This window comes from Macrobrachium rosenbergii, chromosome 3, assembly GCF_040412425.1.
Source record: "Macrobrachium rosenbergii isolate ZJJX-2024 chromosome 3, ASM4041242v1, whole genome shotgun sequence".
Classification (NCBI taxonomy): domain Eukaryota; kingdom Metazoa; phylum Arthropoda; class Malacostraca; order Decapoda; family Palaemonidae; genus Macrobrachium; species Macrobrachium rosenbergii.
The window spans coordinates 2,805,001-2,817,500 of NC_089743.1; the positions used below are offsets into that span (position 1 = coordinate 2,805,001).

General features: G+C 36.8%; 1 protein-coding gene across 2 annotated transcripts in view; it reads right to left on the reverse strand.

Annotated features, from left to right (window-relative positions):
• LOC136852011 (uncharacterized) overlaps positions 1-12,500 on the reverse strand; it is a 1,117,150-nt gene that overhangs the window by 208,271 nt on the left and 896,379 nt on the right. For both annotated transcript variants that reach the window (XM_067126482.1, XM_067126474.1), the window contains one exon: positions 4,796-4,870. The gene's annotated coding sequence lies outside the window, so the exon portion shown is untranslated. The remainder of the gene's footprint in view (positions 1-4,795; positions 4,871-12,500) is intronic.

Sequence of the window (12,500 nt, forward strand, 5' to 3'; positions counted from 1 at the left end):
TTTAGAATATGAAAGTGTTAAAATTCTGTATATGCCTATGTTTGAAAAAACTTCTCCACCGAAATTTAACACAATTTGCAGGTTGCTGTGATTGCTTTTTTTCTGATTTAGTTTTCTAGTGAATGTGGTATTGTAAAGCTTGATTATTTTATGATTGACGTGAAGTAAGCCCTCACTCTGTGTGTGTGTGTGTGTGTGTGTATATATACATATATATATATATATATATATATATATATATATATATATATATATATATATATATATATATATATATATATATATATATATATATATATATATATAATATATGTATGTAAATATTTATTTATATATGTGTGTGAAAAATCATCTGAAACCGGTACACAGTGTCAACAAAGTTAAAAAGAAAGAGATGATTGAAAGTGTCAGAGTTGTGGGTCTTGCAGCAGCAGCAGAGGAAGAAGGAAGGGTGGCTGACAGCAAGAGGCAGTGTGTATGAAATCCCTGAAACCGACATTTAATTCACGTGGAGAAGGTTGTGAGAGACTACTTTAAAATTCAGTCATTGTTAAATATCAGTGTGAATGAAATTGTAAAAAGATTGTTTTAAACATTTGTAGTTTGTTTCTGTTTATTAGTGTATGTATTAACTTTTCGTCTCCCAGTTTCAACGGTTCTGACTTCGTAACTATATATGAACTACTGTGCATTTCAGGGCCGCGTCTAATAGATTTTCGGCGATAAAATCTTTACAAAGCATTGGATATGGATCGTATTTTGCAAATGGCTATATGAAGCCACAGCCTAATCGGCAAAAATATTCAGTGATGTCTAATGCTGATAATTAAGGCACTTCTCAGAGTAAATCAAAGAAATTTAAAGGGAATCTTAGCTAAATCTAGCTGGCTAGTAGATAGAGGCTAGTAAAACGTCATTACTGTAGGCCCTCCCACTCATTGATACTGTGGTGTGACGTACTTTACTAGACACCCCGCCCATATACTTTATGAACACACCCCGCCCATATACTTTATGAATGAAGATTCAGATGTTGGTAGTAGTAGTAATAACAGTAGTAGTTTCAACTCGGTTAAGTTTAGACAAAATCAGTAACAATTTCTTTGTTTATTTACTTTGAATGTACAGATAAAAATGTTTGGATTATCATCTATTTATTGTACATTATCTTACAGTTTCGATAATATTATCGCACATCCTACTCAAGGTATTGCTTCTTGTACAAGAGAGTCAAATATTTGTTTCTATGATCGTTTTCATATTACTGGGAACCCTGCTATTACGTCTGATGTCATAGTTTACGTCACAATTAGCATCTCTCTGGGTGCTTACTAAATTTAGCTAAGTTTCCCTTTAAATTTCCTTGATTTACTCTGATAAGTGCCTTAATTATCAACATTAGACATCACTACAACTGCATATTTTTGCCCATTAGGCTGTGGCTTCGAATAGTTATTTCCAAAATACGATCCATATCCGATGCTTTGTAAAGAATTTATCGACGAAAATCTATTAGACGCGGCCCTAAAATGCACAGTAGTGTTATCCTATTTAGGTGCTGACTCATTACTTGCGATGTTCTTTACCAATGTAATGTACATCATTTACACTTTTAACCTTCATTTTGCTAAGTAACCAATTGGTTCTTAGCCACTTTAAATAAGTGTAATCCTTCGGGCCAGCCCTAGGAGAGCTGTTAATCAGCTCAGTGGTCTGGTAAAACTAAGGTATACTTATCTTTGGACCTTTTTTATAGTTACTGATAACTGTTATTGTTAATGGCTCATTTCTTCAAACATTGTATACTGAAACAACCGTACTAACGCTAACTTGCAATTTAGATTTGCCTCTTAATAGTTGTCCAAGTTTATAATAGTCAGTATTGATACTCTCGTTTAGTTTTACATGAATGTGACAAGTGTAGAGCGCCGCAAGGGACTTTATATATATTTTACAATGCTCAGCTGATCTCTTTCACTCTTAATTTCTAGGAAATCAACCGGCTAAATGAATAGCTCATTAAGTTAAACCAACTGAAGCTGAATAACGGTAAGTTGTAATAAGTAAACAAGCATACATACATACATACATACATACATACATACATACATACATTACATCAGACGTGTGTTTATTAGTAGAAAGTTGTTCTACGAAGACAGAATACTAGGTAATAATTTACCATGATTGCAATAATGATTTCTGTCTTTTGGGTTCCTCATTGGATGGGTCGATATCGTACTCGGTTAGCACTCTGCTAGGCCCGCGTTCGATTCTCCGGCCGGCCAATGAAAAATTGGAGGAATATATTTCTGGTGATAGAAATTCATTTCTCGGTATAATGTGGTTCGGATTCTTCAATAAGCTGTAGGCCCCGTTGTTAGGTATCCAAAAAAAATTGGTTCTTAGCCACGTACACTAAGTCTAATCCTTCGGGCTAGCCCTCCCTAGGAGAGCTGTTAATCAGCTCAGTGGTCTGGTTAAACTAAGGTGTACTTAAATTTTTTCTGTCTTTTCATTATTGTCAAGTTCAGCTCCAGTACAGCACTAGTTATCGTCGCTTCCCCCCGACAGATTTTCTGCGAGGTTATCTGTTGCACATCTTTTATACTGAATGAAGATCGGCTCACTCATCCATTAAGCCAGAGACTAAACAAGTCTGGCCATCCAGTCCATCACCACATTTTACCTTCTGTTTGCAGTATTTATCGATATTTTTTTAGTGCTGTTAGTTCCAGGGGTTTTCAGTCGCGAGCGTTTAATGCCTTGATGTTCAAGTTTGCCTACTATCTGGGTTTTCTTTGCCTAGAGAAATTATGTTGTGTGTGATTGTGTGTAGAGATGAGAGAGATTGTGAGTAAATATAGAATAATAAAACTGTTAGTCAAGAAGAAAAAACACTCTATATGTTAAAGTTTGATGAAATTTAGAAAATATCTGCTTAATAAAAAGCGTAGAGAGAGAGAGAGAGAGTGTTTGAAGACTTATCAAGAGAATTTAAGCTGAATATGTGTGCTATAGACGTATTAGTCTTCATTCTGGAAAGAGAAAATTAAGGCGACTGAGTTTTAGACAGGACTTTAGGCAGCTTGAAGGGGTGTGGGTGAGTGTTTGTGATGGGGGGGAGAGGTCCACTGAGATGAAAGGAAAATGGCGGGAGCAGCGCCAAGTGAGGAAACATCGCGGGAAAAGACTAGAGAGAAAAGAAGGGCGAGGCGTTGGGCTAAGGTAAAAAGAGAGTGCGAACCCTAAGAGGATTTCCAATGCGGTATTTGAAGAAGTAAGCCGCCATAAGCCGAGAGCTTATGGAAGCATATTGTAGGTGGTGAAGTTGCTTTTGGGCAATTTTGTTCGCTTCAGGACGTGAGAACTGGAGCGCAGATGTTTGAGAAAGAGTAGTGAGTTTGCATCTTACGATTGCTTAATGTTTTGGCATTGACATTGTGAGGACGTTGCCCATATAATGAACTCTCTGAGCTTTGGAATGGGAGATCTTATATGGTCATGAAAAGAAAATCACAGAAGGACTGACGTTATTTATTCTGCTTCTTTTTCAGTTTAAAACCAATAGTACCATGTTTCTCAGCCGACAGTTTCCGTTACACGCTATCTGCGCTAAAATACTTGCTTCTGAAAGAGAAGTGTCGAAATTATGTAGCTTCGAAAAGGGCTGGCTTTCTTAAAAAGTCTGTCGCGGAACGCTTGGTGCCGGAACCTCACGAATTTCAGATAATCTTGCCCATAACATAATACTAGATTGTTCGACCAAAGGAATTTTATTACCTGGGCCTGGAAGATGTTTCTTGGCCGGTATCCCATGAGAGAAGCACCTGACTGTAGAACAGGTGGTGTTTTGCTAGTTTCCGCACCCATGACGTGAAAAACGTTCTGTGACGTACATGGATGCCGTATTAAATGTAGTACTTGATCTGGGAGCCCTTTCATGAAAAACCGTCTGATGTTTGTAACGGTTTTAAGCTTGATGCGAGTTATATCTTCAGTATGTCATTATTATTCATGTCTTGAAACAACTGACGTTCTGTTATGTACTTTCACCATATGGCATTGACAGTATTTTTGCTTGTAAATTTTTGGTATCTTTTAAAGTCATTTGTCATCCCGTGAGCCCCACTCCTAGTAAGTGATATTTTGCAGACATTTTCGGCAGGAGTTGGAGTTTATGGTCAGATGAGATATGGTAATTGCTGTTTGCTTTTTTTCTGCCTATTGGGCATACCTTGTTTCGTTTATATTGTGTCCAGGAAAATGCACATTACTGGTTCTTGTGTTATGGCGATTACTGCACCCACCAGTTTGTCTCACAATATTCATACCAAATTTCGTCTTTTTTGTGACATATGGTCGAATTTCTTTCGTTGACTACTTATTGCTTGGTCATTTTATTATTCCACTTTTACATTTAAAAATACTATATAGTTGTTTCATAATTGATTACCTCTTTCATGACTAATTAAATGAACGAAGGGACGCTGGAAAGAATTGTAATGGAGCTGAAAGATAAATCTTGAATATTTTAACGATCCTCTAAGGATAAGTAGTCATTTTACTATGTTGAAGTATGTTTCATGTTAAACTGCTAATATCGTAGTTTTCATGAATGAAATATAATTTGAATTGAAGAAGTTTAGTGAATTTATGGCAACTATGCTAAGATTAGTCTTATGATGTTTGGGGTGTAAATGCTCTTTGAAGACTGACCCAAGATCAGTTAATGTGGCAAGCTTTCATTGCTGTAACCAGCATCATTTGAGACTTGAGTGAAAGTAATACTTACGTTAACGGTTGCCCACTGTTCCATTAAGTGCTGCTCCTGTTTTTGGTGTTAAGCTGACTGGATGTATATAGCAACCTGTCAAAGAAACAGAAGCGGAGAGTTTAGTCACGAGTGTTATATATTTATTGTAGACGCTCTGTGTAAAAAAAAAAAAAAACTAATATTGTACATAATACTCTGGCTGGTCAGATGCAATCCTACTATTAAGAATGCATGCTGGTTGTACCATGCAGCGGTATTAATGATGAATAGATCTGTCAAGAATGGAAATTTGTTGACGTTGTGAATTGAATGCATAGGTCAGCCAAGATTTGAACTAGGTAAAATTCTTTAGCAAATTTTGGCCCCACAAATATGATTCCGGGCGCATTGTTCATTTAAGCTTTTGGCTGCAATGTACCCTTGACTCCTGGTTTGAAAGTTCTGCAAACTTCTCAAGCTTTGGATTCTTCTCTACAGCTTGTAAAAACTTCGCTTCCCTTGGCTTTGCTGCAGCTAATAAGAAGTTTGGTATGTTAAAAGAAGAATGAAATGAAAAGCTGAAAATGAAATATTTTACTCGTAGTTATGGATTTTACAAATAAAACCCTGATGTGTGACAGGGTGAAACCTTTGCCACACTGGCATGGGAGTAAAGAATTGGGACTCTGAGGAGGTCTGTGAAAGGGCCATATGCTCAGAAAATAGGATATTTAATGAATTGATGTTATTGTCTAAGAGTACCGAGAGAGAGAGAGAGAGAGAAAGAATAAATGTTGAAGAGCTAAGGGACATGACGAACGTGTCGTTCCTGAAGGAGAGAAAAAAAGACCTAGTATCAGTTCGAAGGCAGAGCATCGATTTCTCAGGGTGAAAACGAACGATAAAAAGAGTGGAATTTGTAGAAAAGAAAGAAAATGACAGGGAAGAGATATGAATGAAATGTTGACAAGGAAAGTAAAGGACAAAGAATAAATGGGAGAACTCCCAAAAGATAATGTGGTAAAAGAGATGAATTTAGGAAATTTAGTAAACCAAAGAAAAAATGAAAAGAAATAAAATAAGCTTAAAGTTTCAGTGTTAGACAAAGAAAAAATAAATTGGCAGATGATGACAATAACTGAAAAACTTATTGAAGAGAGAAAACGTTATAGAAAAGGAAAAGCAACAAGGCTATATCAAATAAAATGAGGAATCGACAGGAGAACAAAGCGACAGAAAAGAGATGCAGTAATGATTGGACTTTGTGAGCACAAAGAGAAAAACAAAATAAGACTTCATTAAAGAGACGAAAACAGTTGAGAAAAGAGAGAGAGAGAGAGAGAGAACGATTTATCTAAATAAGTTGACATATAGAGAAGATTTTCTGGGTTGTGCGGAGAATGAGGTGAAAAAATGGTGAAAGCTGCCAATAAGATTAAGAAAAGTGGCCGAAGACAAAGGAGGAAATGTGGAATGGCAGTATGATTCTGCAGAATGAGGGCATTTCCGTTTACCTGACAGTCAGGTACATTTTAGTTTTTCCGAATATAAAACTGGAATCTGAAATGACGGTGAGAGAAGGAACCCAGTAAATCTTGAATCAGGTTCTAGAAAATGACACGACAGAATGAGAAGTGTTATTTTTTGCATGTGTCGACGGCATGAATCGAAGGCGTGAGACTTGTTCTAGTGTATCAGGAGATGAGGGAAGATTACGCGACAAAGTGCGAGACTCAGAGACGTTCCGGGAATGCAGCCTAAGAATATGATTATACTTTTGTTTCTCTTCATGTATTTTGGGAGCACCACGTGACAGGATGAGGGATATGGCGCGACAAAATAAGAGATATTCCAGATTATGTGAACGTAGTAGGCGCTAGTGACACGAAACAGTTTCCGTAAATTTAGAATGGAAGGGTTAGACGAGAGAATGAGACGTTATTAGTGGAATTCAGAGTGGGGGAAAAAGACGAGTGCGAGACAGAGTGAAGTATACTCTTTCAATTTTCATGAAAGACTAAGCATGACTAGGAAGGAAGGGAATAGGTGATGAATGCCGAGGAAATGAAATGGTAATGTTAATGTGGAATGGGACAGTGGTTCGACGGAATGAGAAATCGTCTAAATGTAGAAAAAATGGCGGGAAGCAGGCAAAGAAAAAGGGTAATGAATGGTGTGCATTTATCTGGTAGTACTAAAAGGCAATTTTCAGAGAGGGGTATGATTAACTTAGGTAAGGAAATGTTACTGGAAGTCAGTGGACTGGAACGTGAAAGAAACAGGAAATTTATCTACCTACGAAAGTGAGATTTTAATGAGTACGAATCATTTTCCACGCACCAAAGAAAATGACAGGAGTAACCTGTGTTGTGGAGAAACTTAGGAGTGAAAACTGGGGAGAGGAAAAAGGCCAAGAGAGTGGGGATTAAAGAGATTGGAAGGGAATACACCAAGTTGCAACGCACGTAATAAGAGTGGCGGAAGATACATAGGGTGGAAAGAGACGCAGGTGAAGAGGCAAAGCATTAACGGGATTAGGAGATGGTGCGGCAGAGCTCGAAGGATGCAAGGGTGGGTTGCGGTGCCCCGAGGGAGACCCCAGGCGGGGCAGGTGACAGCTCCACCAGCGAAAGAAAGAATGAGATGATGGGGATGATAACTGGGGAGTGAGTGGATAAAGGGTAATATCACTGTGAAAATAACTGGAGAATGAATGACTAAGGGAGATGGGTAAAAAAAGATGACTGGTGAATGAATGGATGAGGGAGATAGTAGGGAAATAACTAAAGATTAATGAATGAAACAGATGACTGAAGAGACAACTTTGTGAAAAGATAAATGCGATAAGGTGAAAGATGCCTGGTAAGTGACTGAATAAAGAAATTCATGAATGGTTGGATGATGGACGAAAGGGATGGGGAGGATAAATGAGGATGACTGCTCAGCTGAGAGGCTAACTATTACTTGAATGCGACGAACGAGCAGATAACGGGTCTCGAGTGCGTGGGTGATATCGAGGACTGGGAAGGTACCTTGTGAGTGAATGGATGAGAAAGGTCATTGGTAAGGTCAAGTTAGGTTATTGGATGGAAAAGATGATGGTGAAGTTAATCAGTGAGTGAATGGATGGGAGAGAGGATAAAAAAAATAATTGATATAATGACGCACTAAGAGATACGAGGAAGGGACGTGTTTAATAAATATTAAGAATAACGGTGGAAATAAGGGAAAATGTACATTAACAGCAATGTATATTGTCTGTGAGATTATAAATCAGAGATATAAGAAGGTTTATACCTGAAGCTGACGAAGGCTTGAGTGTAATCTTGAAGGAATACAGAGCGTATGGGGCGGAACTGATAGCAAAGAAAGGTAGGCCAAGATCACGAGGGCGTGGGGGTCACACAGGAGGAGCCAGGCGGTTATAGGATTAAAAGTACCCAGCACACAGATATAAGTACAGCTGGACTACGCGTCTGCTCACTGTACGGATACTTGATAATGAGGACTGTTTGCCCAAGAAAGCTTGTAACTTTTTCTGAATAAATACTCCATTAGATACCATCCAGTTTGAATGAGGTCCTTTTAGTAACACACACACACACACACACACACACACACATATACATATATATATATATATATATATATATATATATATATATATATATATATATATATATATATATATATATATATATATATATATATATATATATATATATATATATATATATATATCTCTCTCTCTCTCTCTCTAAATCTCTCTCTCTCTCTCTCTCTCTCTCTCTCTCTCTCTCTGTCTCTATATCTCTGTCATAAATCTATTGTAAGATATCTGAAATTTTATATAATCTGCATGGCAATATAGACCATAGTGTTTTATATATATATATATAATTATTATAATTTATATATAATATATACATATATTATAACTAAAATATTTTATATATATATATGTATACAGTATGTATATATATATATATATATATATATAGATAGATAAGAGAGAGAGAGAGAGACAGACAGACAGACATATTAAAGTCAATCTTAAATCTTGTGTCGAGATATCTGAAATTTTACGAACCTTCCTGGCAATTAGTCCATTGTGTATATCCTTTATTATGTAATCAATGCAATTCATTTTGGAAAGTGATGGTTCGCTTTGAGTGGTAAACAGGTATTGGTAGCGATGGCCCTTTTTTATCTATCAGATTTTAAATGCTATGAAATTGCTGCAAGTAATTTTAGTTAGTAATATGTGATTGCAAATATGAAATTTATTATTATTATTATTATTATTATTATTATTATTATTATTATTATTATTATTATTATTATTATTATTATTATTATTCAGAGGATGAACCTTTTTCATATGGAACCAGCCCACAAGGGTCATTGACTTTGAAATTCAAGTTTCCAAAGAATATGGTGCTCATTAGGAAGTAACAGAAGGTAAAGGGAAATACAGAAAGAAGAGATCTCTCTTATTAAAAAGAAAAAAATTAAATAATGAATAGATAAAAATGGTTAAAATGCAAGGATAATAGCATTAGGGTAGTAATGCAGTGCATCTTTGCTTGAACTTTTGAAGTTCCAATTGCATGGGAGACTGTTCCACAGTCAAACAGTGTGAGGAATAAACGACCTCTGGAACTGAGAAGTTCGACAGCGAGGCGCATTTACTGCATATTGGTGCCGCTGTTCCAGTGGTCTTTCTTTTCAAAGTATTTATTTCTGTCATTCATATTTAAAAACTCGACTTATTCCTACTTCAGCGAGTTGGACAAATGCTGTAGAATTCGAGGGCAATACATTCACCTTACAGTCGAGGTTTATTGTTACAATAACATTTAGGATTTCTATTTGCGGCATTTGACTCGTAGATAAAAAAGAAATCCGTTGTCACTTTGACATTTTGCGACTAGATGGAGGTTTAAAAAGGAAAAGGAATAATAATACCAGTATGCTGTAGGTGGGTAGGTCTCTCACCAACTTCCATTTGGTCGATGAACGATCCCCCTCTCTCTCTCTCTCTCTCTCTCTCTCTCTCTCTCTCTAATATTTGGTTAGATGTGGTCAGCTGTTAGCAAATTACAAATTCTCTCTCTCTCTCTCTCTCTCTCTCTCTCTCTCTCTCTCTCTCTCTCTCTCTCTCTCTCTAATATTTGGTTAGATGTGGTCAGCTGTTAGCAAATTACAAATTCTCTCTCTCTCTCTCTCTCTCTCTCTCTCTCTCTCTCTCTCTCTCTCTCTCTCTCTCTCTCTCTCTCATAATTTTTTTCAGGCTTATTTTGCTTGCACGTTCCTATTGTGTTTTAAGGTATGATACGAAAGCGTAGAGTTCCTATGTTATATTAATATGTTATTAAGACAATAATTTAATTTATTTGTACATTTGCTAGTCAACCGATGTTAGGTTATTGGACTCTTCCAAAAGATCGAAAACATTCAGATATTTCAATTGGAATGATTACATTCAATTTCAAATGGGAAAATTTTGCAGCCTTAAATTCCTGTATCTTTTGTACTCATCTCATTTTCCGAAATATATTATATATATATATATATATATATATATATATATATATATATATATATATATATATATATATATATATATATATATATATATAGCCTATATATAGCCTATATATATATGCGATTGTTAAAACTAGGACTACCACATAAGAATTGCTATAGGAAAAATCTTATGTTTCACTTCAGATACAGTACTTGCAGATTGTTTTTGTTTGTTGGCATCTTCGGATCTAGAAAGTTAGTTAACTGTGGATTTAAACTAGGTGGGTGGAGCAGCCTCATTGACGGTAGCATAAACAGCTGAGTAAGAAATACCTCGTATTACTGAACAACGTGGGTTTCGTGGATAGGTACAAATGCATTAAGATAGAGTTCCATATGGAAGCGCTGACGAGATGTAAATGTCTCCCACTGAATGGCACGTCCTCTGAAGGCGCTGGGGTTTTCCTCGAGTTTCATTTGGACGACTGTTGGTGGGTTATTGACATGCTTTAGTGGACATCACTCCCTTTTCCCTTTCTTCCTTTTGTCATTTGGAGAAGCGTGATTTTGTGTGAGATATTCTTGTTGGTCTGTTTGCGTTTGTGTGCGTGTATGTGCTTGTACGTGAGGTATTGCCTGCACCTTTTAAAGTAAGTTATATACAAACGTATTTCGTTCCTTTAGTTTCTGATTCGCTCAGTAGTAGTGTATGGTAGTACCTTTAATTAGATATGTCATATTACAGTTTCATTGTGCAAATAGTATATAAATACTTATGTATACGTTTTACCGTAATTTTCTCCTTTTCATATCAACTTCGCATCTTTTTAGCGCGCTCTTGTTCAGCCTGCTCTAAAGAAATGTGTCCGCTAATCCTGAGAAGTGTAATGCCTACCTGCTTTTATTGTTACATGAGCTGTTGTTCTGATAGCCAAGAATAGCGCTCTTTTGCAGGATGATTTTAATCCCAGTTTTTCATCTTCCCGCTGTGTGAAATGTTCTCGTGTTGTTTTTGAGATATTGCTTCAGAGTTGTGAGAGTATATATATGGAAGTTCAGCTGGTTCCGCCTACCAGGTTTTTAGGATCAAAATCAAATTACTTTAATTGTGCTCTTGTTGTAGGTGGAGGTATATGTGAGGTTCTTTGAGACGTTGCAGATCATTCTCTTTCGAAGAACATCCTTTCAGTCAGTTTTCAGGTTTGAATAAATGGATAAAAGCTGTTCCGCTAAGTACCAGGCTCACTCACTCAGTCAGATTTGAAAAACGGATAAAAGCTGTTCTGCTAAGTACCAGGCTCACTCACTGAGTCAGATTGGAATAAACGGATAAAAGCTGTTCGATAAGCACCAGACTCACTCAGTCAGATTTGAATAAATGAGTAAAAGCTGTTCGGTAAATACCAGGCTTGCTCACTCAGTTAGATTTGAATAAGTGGATAAAAGCTGTTCCGCTAAGTACCAGGCTCACTCACTCAGTCAGATTGGAATTAATGGATAAAAGCTGTTCGCTAAGGACCAGGCTCACTCACTCAGGTTTGAATAAATGGATAAAAGCTGTTCTGCTAAGTACCAGGCTCACTCACTCAGTCAGATTTGAATAAACGGATAAAAGCTGTTCCACTAAGTACAAGGCTCACTCACTCAGTCAGATTTGAATAAACGGATAAAAGCTGTTCTACTAAGTACCAGGCTCGCTCACTCAATTAGATTTGAATAAACGGATAAAAGCTGTTCTGCTAAGTACCAGGCTCACTCACTCACTCAGATTTGATTAAACGGATAAAAGCTGTTCCACTAAGTACCAGGCTCACTCACTCAATTAGATTTGAATAAACCGATAAAAGCTGTTCCGCTAAGTACTATGCTCACTGAGTCTGATTGGAATAAACGGATAAAAGCTGTTCACTAAGTACCAGGCTCACTGAGTCAAATTGGAATAAACAGATAAAAGCTATTCCACTAAGTACCAGGTTCACTCACACTGTCAGATTTGAATAAATGGATAAAAGCTGTTCCACTAAGTACCAGGCTCACTCACTCAGTCAGATCTGAATAAACAGATAAAAGCTGTTCTGCTAAGTACCAGCCTCACTCACTCAGTTTTGAATAAGCGGATAAAAGCTGTTCCGCTAAGCACCAGGCTCACTCACTCAGTCAGATTTGAATAAACGGGTAAAAACTGTTCTGCTAAGTGCCAGGCTCACTCACTGAG